At 37.0% G+C, this 10,764-nt stretch overlaps 1 long non-coding RNA gene across 1 annotated transcript; it reads left to right on the top strand.

Moving 5' to 3' along the window:
• The first annotated feature begins 958 nt into the window (after positions 1–958).
• Gm39232 lies at positions 959–10,182 on the top strand. The gene is made up of 3 exons (XR_879130.1): positions 959–1,033; positions 2,864–2,906; positions 10,062–10,182. It is a non-coding gene; the product is annotated as a predicted gene, 39232 (long non-coding RNA).
• Positions 10,183–10,764: the final 582 nt, after the last annotated feature.

Raw genomic sequence — 10,764 nt, 5'->3', positions numbered from 1 at the left:
AAATGCAAGCAGGAATTCTCTACTTTTTAATGCTTTATCCTGAATATAGAAATGTTACAAATAGCATCACAGTTTCCTGTCATTCAGCATGCTCCTTTTGAGGATTTCTACAGGCTTGAGTATTAGGCCAGTCTGGCCTATAATGCAAAACCCTATCTCAATCAGTCAATGAAAAATTACAAATAAGCCGGGCAGTGGTGTCGCATGCCTTTAATCCCAGCTGGGAGGTAGAGGCAGGAGGATTTCTGAGTTCAAGGCCAGCCTGGTCTACAGAGTGAGTTCCAGGAAAACCAGGGCTACACAGAGAAACCCTGTCTCAAAAATAACAAAAATTTTTTTTCAAATAAATATTTATTTTTTCATGCTATTTGTCATAAGTTTATTTCAAGGAAAAGTAAACTCAGGAAAAGATGAATAAGAATATGTATATTCACCATGCTCTGATCAACTATAATCTAAAGAATATAATTAATCTATCCTTTTCCATCTTGTAACAATAAGCTGAAGTAAAACTAATCATTCAAGCTTAGTGCAAGTGTCATACATTTAAATATTTACCATATATTAGGAAATGTAAAAATCAATCATACTAGATTAGTGTGATAAAAACTTTTATAATTGCTGCTTGTTTCTACTCAGACTATTGAAACATCTAAAATGTATTGATCACTCACTCTGAACGAGGTACATTTTTAGGTACTTTATATGTAGTAGCGAATTTGCCCTTTGGGTTAAATGCTGAAGTCAAGTCTGCTTTACAAAGGAAGAAGTAGATTTAGAGAGGCCATAGCTAACATGTCAAACATTTCAACAGTTAACAAAAACCCAATCCTAGCGATGAACGTTCTTTTCATCACAATCTATTGTTACTGCTGAATGTTCTTAGCATCACAATCTATGTCTGGTCCCTTTTATGTCATACACTTTCAACTTAAATGTTCCATTTTCTATAACTTTATTCTGTGTATATGGGTACTGCAGAGAAACATTGTCCTGATTGTTACTGATTATGATTTTTCAGGCATCTAGTTTGGTAGGGTTATTATTCCACCTGGTTTTTCTCTAGGTTAGATGGATGTTTTGTTTCTAGGATTGTGGTAGATGTGTCTTGCTTTATTGGGTTTTCTTCTGTGATCTTGATAAGCACGGTCACTGCAGGTTCTGGGTAAAATGGATAGGTAGTGGGTATTGGCACTTAGGAAAGGGAGCAGTCTAGAACAGAAGTTGAAGGGTCCACAAGAGGGGGGAAAGCAGGCTGTTCTGCTGCTTGTGCCCTAGACCACCAGCCTCCCAACCATGCTTGCCCTTGGGGTGTTAGTGACGAGGTGGTGCAGAATCAATGACTCACGTTCCAGGAGCAAGGGAGAAAGCTGCAGCAAGCTCATTTATTAATCCCTAGAGAGCACCCTTTATATCCTCAACCAGCATCCCGTTGGTCCCAAGCAAGAATCGCTTCCAAGTGGTGGCTTCAGATTGGCTAGCATTGGCAGTGTCACCAATCTTTAGGCTCTCAGGCAGTCTTCAATTAGATCCTCATGCACAAGTTTTCTCTATGGCTGTGTGGCCCCCGACATTCATGTGGAAACTTCCACCACTTCGTCAGTGAGGCATGGCGTTTCTGCTAGTGTTCCACCTTGATCTGCTCTGTTCCCTGTAAATGAGGGGCAGAAAGTAAAAAGCAGCTACTACACTACTGGCTGTCAGCTACAGAGCTGGGAATGAAACTTGGGTACTGAACACAGGAGGAGAAAGTTTTTTTTTGTTGTTGTTGTTGTTGTTGTTGTTTTTAATTTTAAATTGCAGATTTTATTCCCCTTCTGGTCCACCCTCCAACTGTACCACATTCCATACCTCCTCCCCATTCCCTTGTCTCCAGAAGGATGTTCCCACCCTCTACCCCACACCCCTCACCCCACCAGACCTTTAAACTCCCTAGGCCCTCCAGTCTCTTGAGGGTTAGGTGCATATTCTCTGACTAAACCCAGACCTGGCAGTCTTCTGCTGTGTATGTGTTGGTGGCCTCATATCAGTTGATGTATGCTGCCTGGTTGGCGAGCAAGTGTCTGAGAGATCTTAAGGGTTGAGACTGCTGGTCCTCCTACAGGGTTGTCCTCCTCCTCAGCTTCTTCCAGCTTTCCCCTAATTCAACCACAGTGATAAGCAGCTTCTGTCCATTGGTTGGGTACAAATATCTGCATCTGACCTATCAACTACCTATTGGGTCTTTCAGAAGACAGTCATGATAGGTCCCTGTCAGGCTTTGGGGCCTCCCTTTGAGCTGGATGGTTTTAAGCTTGTCTACCTGCCTTACAGACCTATTTCCTTTTCTGGAAGGTTTGGCTGGTGGATTCCCATGAAATGTCTGCTGGAATTGGGGCCTGGGATAACAGGATGAGTGTGGAGAAAGGTTGGAAGAGAGGATCTCTGTGATCCTCTGGAGTTGCAGGAAAGGGGAGGGCATGTGGGTGAGACTAGGAAACTGAATTTGGAGGAGAGGCAGGAGAGGCTGCCTCTGCCTGCTTTCCTTCAGCTGTGTCCTACAAGTTTCCAGGGAATGATTGCTGGAGTTGGGGTTGGGATGGGTTAAAGCAAAGAGTTGGGGGACTGAAGGTAAGGGAAATATTTGTGGGATTTACTGAAGATGAAGGGAGGGAGGGAGGTGAAGCCTTATCAAATGGTCTGTTGCATATCTGTGATTGAGCCCAGAGGACTGGATTTGAAGGAGCCAAGAACTGTCATTATCCCTGTTTGCTTCCCTGGTTAGATAGTTTTAGCAAAGTTGTTAAAACAAAGATTTATTTATCGATCTTTACTTGCATTTATGCGTATTCCTCTGTATGCTTGGGTTTCTGTATGTGCTTAGGCCAATGCTCTGGAGGTTAGCAGCTGTTCAACTGCAGTTACAGGTATGTAATATGAACCTAAGTGATGTCACTTTAACTAGATTTATTCTGGAATTCATAATTCAACCTTGGTAGCTATACTCATTTATGCCTTTTTATGGTCTGTGGCCATGCTGCAATGTGATCACATGTATGAAAAATCTATCATTCCTACTAAACACTTAAATTTGTTTATGCTGCTTCCTTCTGTCTTACTCTATTTGTATTTTAAAGTTGGAACTTAAATGGCGGCCTGGAGAGATAGCACAGTGGTTAATAGCCCTTACTGCCCTTAAAGAGGACCTGGGTTTGGTTTCCACCATCATGTCAGGCAATTTAAAGTTCTCCGTAACTCCATTTCTAAGAGAGATAAAGCCTCTTCTTTCTGGCATTCACATCCATGTGGAACAACACACACACACACTCACACACACACACATGCACGCACACATATGCACACACACATATGCATGCATGGGCGCACACATGCACACATGCGCATGCATGGGCACAGCCAATAAACATAAAACCTTTAATAAGATTTAATCTATAGCCAAACCAGAAACAAATAATCTTCCCTTAGATCTCAAGACAATGTTATGATGCTCTGCTATACTGTATACTGCATGGGCCCACTGACTTGAGATGGTATGCTTCCAGCCTGTTAGATAGATATCCAGCATCATACTCCTCTGACTTTTGCACTTACCTTGGTTGTGACATTTTGTTGTCACCTTTATATCTGAGCATGGAGACTCCTATCTGAAGAGAGAGATTTGCACCAGAGAGCACCACAATCTGTCCCATGTCACTGCACACATCCCATCATCTTATACTGGGATCAGATGTTGACTTTTGAAAGACCCTCACCCACCCACCCACCCATGCTGATGCATTTGTAAATTTACCTTTAGCCAAATCCTCCAAAGCCAGGGATCCATGACCAGATAATGGGATCATTCAGGCTGGCTGATTTATTCAGCACCTCTGGAATGCTGTCATCAGGATGCTCTTCCCTTCTTTCCGCCAAGAGCCACTCAGATAGAAATGACTCCAGAACTTTGCAGGAGCAGCCTTGAGATGCTAGCATTAAAGACAAGAAAAGGAGCCTGTATTTACTATTCCTGGTGAAATTTTCCTCACAAGTACACATAAATGTAAACTACAAAAACAAACAAAAATGCTTTTTATTAATATAAGCAGATTACCTTTCTTTGATTTTGCTGATACTATAAATAATAGCTATACATTGCAGGAAGTCAACATGACATCATATAAAAGACCAGGGTTCAGGAGTATGAAAATCTACTCTTACATCAAAATTATATGGCATTTAACAATTTCAGCTCTTTTTACTTTATGTACGTTTTCTTGTCTTTATTTCCTGTATAAGTTTCTATACTTGTTCTCTTTATGATTAAGAGTGTTTAATACTTGTGTTATAAAAGTGTTTGCACAATTAAATGTAGGCATGTTTCCAAATGCTTTTTCTCTCACTTAGGACATGTTGCCCTGGTGGTTGTTGACTTCCTTCTGGGAGAAATTCTGCATCCGAGGCAGTTTACTTTCTAATCTCTTTGGTACTATGAAGCAGAGAAATGATGTGTTCTGGGAATCCAGAAATAAACACAGTCCACCACCTACTTCCCATTATCAACCCCACCACACACATAAACCTTATGGTAGGATGGTTATAATGATTCACATAGATTAGATATTCTCATCACAAATGAGGGCAGGAAAAGTCATGAAATTGGTTTGAATAGAGTTGCCTGAGAGAAGAACATCATCTTTGTCTATTCCAAGTCTCCTACCTTCCTTCTGATACTTAAAACAGATATTTCTCTTGCGTTTGTTCATCTATGTTCATTTTTTTTCTATGACTTTTGTCTCTTTGTGTATCCTGGAGTCTGTCACATTTAATTGGAATTAACATGCAACCTAGGCTTATCTGTTTCAAAAACCTGAAACCTACCAGCACAACAATCTGATTGGCTTGCCCATTTTTTAACTCTGAAAATATTCTATTATCTTAAAGATAATGCCTATCTCCCTAAAATGGGGATTTAAATTTTCTTAAGGAGATAACGCTTCTCTGCGTCCCCAAATTGAATTTCATCATCCATTTTCTCAACCTTTCCTCTACAAACTTAACAACTGTTTCCAGTTCTCCTGGCATGTTTTTACATTAAAATGTATTGGCATACTTCCGTTAATCTATCCATCTCCAATCTCCTGTATTTCTCTCTGCATTCATCTTCTTGATCATGTACATTCATCTCTGCTAATGGATCCATAGAACACTAGAAAGATGATAGGTGAAAGATGGATAGAATCTACAACTGTTATAGGATTGTTAAATGACTTTGAAAATCATCATGAAAGACCATCTTTCACTCCTATTGTCTCCCGTTTTTTAAAACCTTATCTTATCATGTTACATTCGTCCCAAGAATGAGTTGATACTGATGTATTCTTACCAGCAGAGGTCTGCACTTTATTCAGACTTCCTACTTTTCCATGTCATCCTTTACATCTCAAAAGCCAATGAAGAAGACAACAGCAAAGGAGGCACATTATGAAGCCCCCTTTTTTTGGCTTCAATAGTTAATAACACTTCTCCAGTTTTTAAGGGATGCACTGTTGTTAGGGCTGCTGAGTGTCATTTTGTAGGATGCCTTTCAGGTGACACCTTTGTGTCATGCTTCCTTCATGGCTTGTGTTAGTGGAAGGAGGACTACAGACAGAATGAAACATAGTTTACATAGATGCATATAAAAGGTACAGAATTTTTATAAATGAATACTGTTATTTTTCTATGTTAACATAAATCATATAACTTCAGAAATTGATTTTTCCCACAAAAAAAAACTGTACATGTGTTTTCCCTTGATATACAATATTATCTCATTTCATATAAGACAGTTGTTGATCTTATTTTATATTTTATTATGTAAGTTTACTTTATTTTTCAGTTTATTTTTATCTGTATAGATGGCTTGCCTGAATATATTTTTGCATGCCTTGTGTGTGTGTGTGAAAAATGTAGTGACTATAAGACTGTAACTGATCTATTTGAAATTGAGTTACTGATGATTATGAACTACCATGTAAGTGTTGGGAACTGAATGTATGTCCTCTAGAATAGAATCCTGTCCTCTTAAACCACTGAGCCCTTTCTCCATTCTCTATTTTGTTTTATATCCTTGTTTTCTAAGACAACATCATTGGTATTCCTTGTAGGTAGCTTCTGTATCTCTTGTTAAAAAGTCATAAACAAATATAGATATTTTATTTCTTTTTACTCAGGCTCCAAGAATTCTTTTTATTTCCATTGTCTTATTTAATTACCTAAGATTTCAAGGAAAATTTTTGCCTGCTGTGATAAATGATAACATCTAATTCCTTCCAATATAAAATGTTCTAAATCTGGTTGAGAAAGCTCTTCTGAATTCTTAGTTATCTGAGAATTGATACTAAACTTTGCTTGTTGGAATGCTTTCTCTGTTGATATAATTTTTTTCATCTTTAGCTTGCTGATCTATAAACACAAATCAATAGAACTGACATGTTTGTTCCTCATTTAGAATTGTTTGTAACTAGATTAAAACCAACTAAGGATAAGAAGATATTATCCAACAGAAAACCTCAAGTTGGACACAGGAATGCTTGTCTTCACTGTGATCTTGGCTGTTTTTCTCATGTCAACAAACTGCCCTTACTAATTGTCATTGACCTATTTTTTTTCTGTGCCCATTGATCTTTCTTGTATAATAAAAATTCTCCACAATGCAACAGCATGGTAGTTCTAACAGCTATGACAGCTGCCACTAATAAAGTGTATCAAATCATAAGATATTATTAGATCAATCACCTATTGTTTGGAATGCAGTTTTGATCAGCGTTATCAGAATATAGGAAAGGCGCTGAGAAGGATGATGTTATCAGCACATGGGAAAAAGTAAGGACAAGTTCCTAATGAAAAGATGAGTGCTGTGTGTATTGTTATTAATTACTATATTAATTATTATTCACTTCAAGAGAGTTATAGAAGAATCTTCTTAATGAATATGTGTCAGCATAAGAAAATTAATTACCCAATTTTAAAGATGGGGAAAGAAAAAGAAAGTTACTGGCCATTTACAGAACATCTAACAGTTGTACCCACTGACTTACCAAAGATGGGCTCATCCAGATGGCAACCAATTACAGAGAACTTGTTTTTACCTTTGCTTTAATACATAGAACTATTAACATTTATCTGCTAATAAACATTTATCTGTTAATTCTTCGACAATAATTTCCGCGTTGAACTATTGAACATAAAAGTTTTGACCTCTCCAGGTATAGTAAATATGCTGACAAAGAGCTGTGACTGTTATGCATTCCTGGACAATACAGATATAGCCACTTTTATGCATAATATTGTAGAGTCTGGGTGAGCATGAGAATGCTTTTGAAAAAAATTTAGGCTCTGTGTGATCTTGCATATCGGTTAATAATTCAGTCAGGCCAACTGTCAATCAGATCATTAACCAGCCATGTTAATCAGTGCACCTGTCAACTGGGAAACTTCTTATCCCAAATCTAAGCAGAGCAACTTCCCATGCATGCAGCTAATCAACCAGTAAGCTAGCTAGTTAACAGTCATCGAGTAAGAAGACAGTCAGCCCCTTTTCCTGGGAGGTATTGACCAAGTGAATAATTCTTAGCCATCCAGTCAGTGATCAGGCACACAGGCTGTTTTACCAATCAATCATCCATTTTGACAGCCACTAGAAGAGAATGCTTGTCTGGTGAGATTTTTTCTTTTTAATAATTGTGAGCATTTATTCTACATTGCCATTAATCTTTACAGTCCTTATTAACACACCAGATCATCCTAATGTTGATTTTCCAACTCCAGAGGACATTTAAAGAAGCATATTTTGAGTTATGATAATTTGAGCATACATTGTCCTTTACAAACGATTACAGAATGATGGCATTGTCTCTCTCATAAGGAATGTGACAATAATCAAGATACTTTTTGTTTCTCTTGTGTTTGTTCACTTCACAAGGCAGTTTTTATGAAGACGTTTGTAACAACCGTACCTACTCATTATTTTCAGATAATGTTCATGGGGTCAGATGGTAAGGTGGCATGTTCACCTAGCTAATTTATACATAAGACTTTATCAGGGTATGCAAGCCTCTAATACATCATGAACTAAATATTGATACACTTTTTAGCATATAAGTTATATTTAAACACAGAAGTCGCATTTGTTTCTCATTACTATTGGTGTCTATTTCTAAGTTAACAATACTTCATGCTGCCAAACTCTCTGGAAAATATAAGTGGTATAAAAAAGAAATTAATGACAATTAGTTCTCAGAAAATGAGGAAAGTCATGACTGTATTAATGAGAATAGTATAACTGTGAATCAAAGTGTTTTCAGTATTGCCACACAAAATTATCGGATTATATAATAAATGTATCTATTAAGAAGTCATTGAGAAAAGTTTTGATGATAGATGACTGTAATATTTTAATAGTTGAAAAGTCTTCCAATAATAAGTGATTTTTCCATTCTTTCTCTGAAAATGATTATCAAATTTACTTCCATTTTAAAGGATAGTATTGGTAGATTTCTTAATCTCACACTATCAATAACAGATATGCTACAAATGTATAGTCTAAATGAAAAATTCATTCACACTACCAGCCATATTACAAAAGGCACATTCTTAAACAATTACTAAAGTTTTAAACAGTTACTAAAGTTATAGGAACTGTAACAATACTAACCCAAATTATTTTAAATATGGAAGGCCTTGATTGAATAATAAATATTTTTGTGCAAAATTTATAAATGTCACATTTTAATTTTATGGAAAGTTTTACTATGCAAATAAAGTGAAACACTTTAAAATAAACCAAAAATACATTTATTAAGAAGATAATAAGAAACCAAGTAAAATAGGAACCAAATGTTGCGATGCTTATCCCAAAGCATTGTGATATATGAAGTAACTAAGAAGGACTCTTAGCTTACAATGGATTTTGATTTTACTGCATACATTTTATTAGAATTATCTAAATAGATTCTCCTGAGGCCATGTCTTGATATGGAGTCCAAATTGAACTGGAATTCATTCTTTTCTTGCAGTTGTCTCTAGTGTGTTGGCATTACATAGCTGTGTCACAACATGTGAAATCTAACACTCATTATACATACTATATATATATATATATATATATATATATATATATTATGTACTGTTATATATAACAATATGTGAATTATATCTGGTGTAATTACAATATTTGCAATTACTCTCACTGAAACCTAAATATTAATTGTCAATTTCATATATAAAAATGAGTTAGGTTATTTTTTAATATAGTAATATGTAAACCAATCTGAAACAACTGTGTGAGAACATGAAAGTCTCTCTCTCTCTCTCTCTGTAAGTTCACAGAGCAGAGAGCCTTGACTGGTTATGGTCTTTTCCATGCAAATACAGGCACACATAGGAAAGGGGGATTCTCAAAGTACCCTGCATATTTCCCAGAGAGATCATTGCATCTGTATTGTGCTCATGGTCCAGGTTGACTTAACAGATTAACACATTCTTCTTCCCCAATCCTGCTCACTATTAAATTCAGTTCAGTACCACCAGGCATGTACATTTGTCATAATTAGAATGTATAGAAAGCTTCATGCTTGTCCTCACGAAAATCAATGAATCTGAGAATGAACAAACATTGAATCTTGTTCTCTTTTTCAATAGTACTAGCTCATTTGTTTTAAACAACTAAGAAGGACAGGTTTCAATTTGCCCCAAAATACTTAAGTTTGTAATTATAAAAATTGAAGTTCAAGATTTCAGTATTTGGGTTATCTATGGAATATTCACTGTATAGAATATCTTCAAGAATTACATTAACATAATAAACTATTAAAAAACATTTTTCTAAAAGGTAGTTTTTAGCATTTTGAAATTGCTTCTGCAATGCCATCATTCTGTGATCACTGTAAAGGACAATGTATGCTCAAATTATCATAACTTAAAATATGGTTCCTAAAATGTCCTCTGGAGTTTAAATGTCTCAAAGGGAGACAGTTTCAACGTTTCAGAAGAAAATAAATATCTAAGCTCGACAACAAACTTCTTTAAAATTCATTTTTCAGACTGGTACAACCACAGTGGAAATCAATCTAGCAGTTCCTCAGAAAATTAGAAGCAGCTCTACCTGAAGACGCAGCTATCCCACTTTAATGAGGATATCATGAATTTTGCAGGCAAATGGCTGGAACTAGAAAAGTATCATCCTGTGTGACATAACTCAGACACAAAAAGATAAGCATGGTATGTACTCACTGATAAGTGGATATTAACCAAAAAAAGTACAGAATACCTAGGATACAACCTACAGACCATACCATAAGCTGAAATGTCCAAGTGAGGAGGCTTCGGCCTCACTTAGAAGGGGGAAGGAAATAATCACAGGAGATGGAAGAAGGAACAGACCTGGGTCCTAGAGGGGAAGGAGAGGGAAAAAGGGAACAGGATCAGATATAGTGGGTGGAGACAAGAGAGAAGCCCAGATGGCCAAGGGAATAAATGAAAGTAACACCCTCTGGATTGGGAGGTTGGGGGGGGGAGGGGGCTCTCTAGAGACTACCAGAGACCCAGGAGGTGAGTCACACTCAATTTTCACTGGAGGTGACCTGAGCCAAAATGCCTAACATTGGGAAGGGGAACTTGAGAGTCAACCTCCAGTAGACAGACAGGACCTCAAGTGGAGGGCAGGGTTACTAACTCATAGTCAAAATTCCTGACCCACAATTATTCCTTTCTAAAAGAACTGCAGGGACAAAATTAGAGAAGAGT

Source organism: Mus musculus, chromosome 8 (assembly GCF_000001635.26).
Source record: "Mus musculus strain C57BL/6J chromosome 8, GRCm38.p6 C57BL/6J".
NCBI lineage: Eukaryota > Metazoa > Chordata > Mammalia > Rodentia > Muridae > Mus > Mus musculus.
This window is presented reverse-complemented; position numbering and strand designations above follow the sequence as displayed.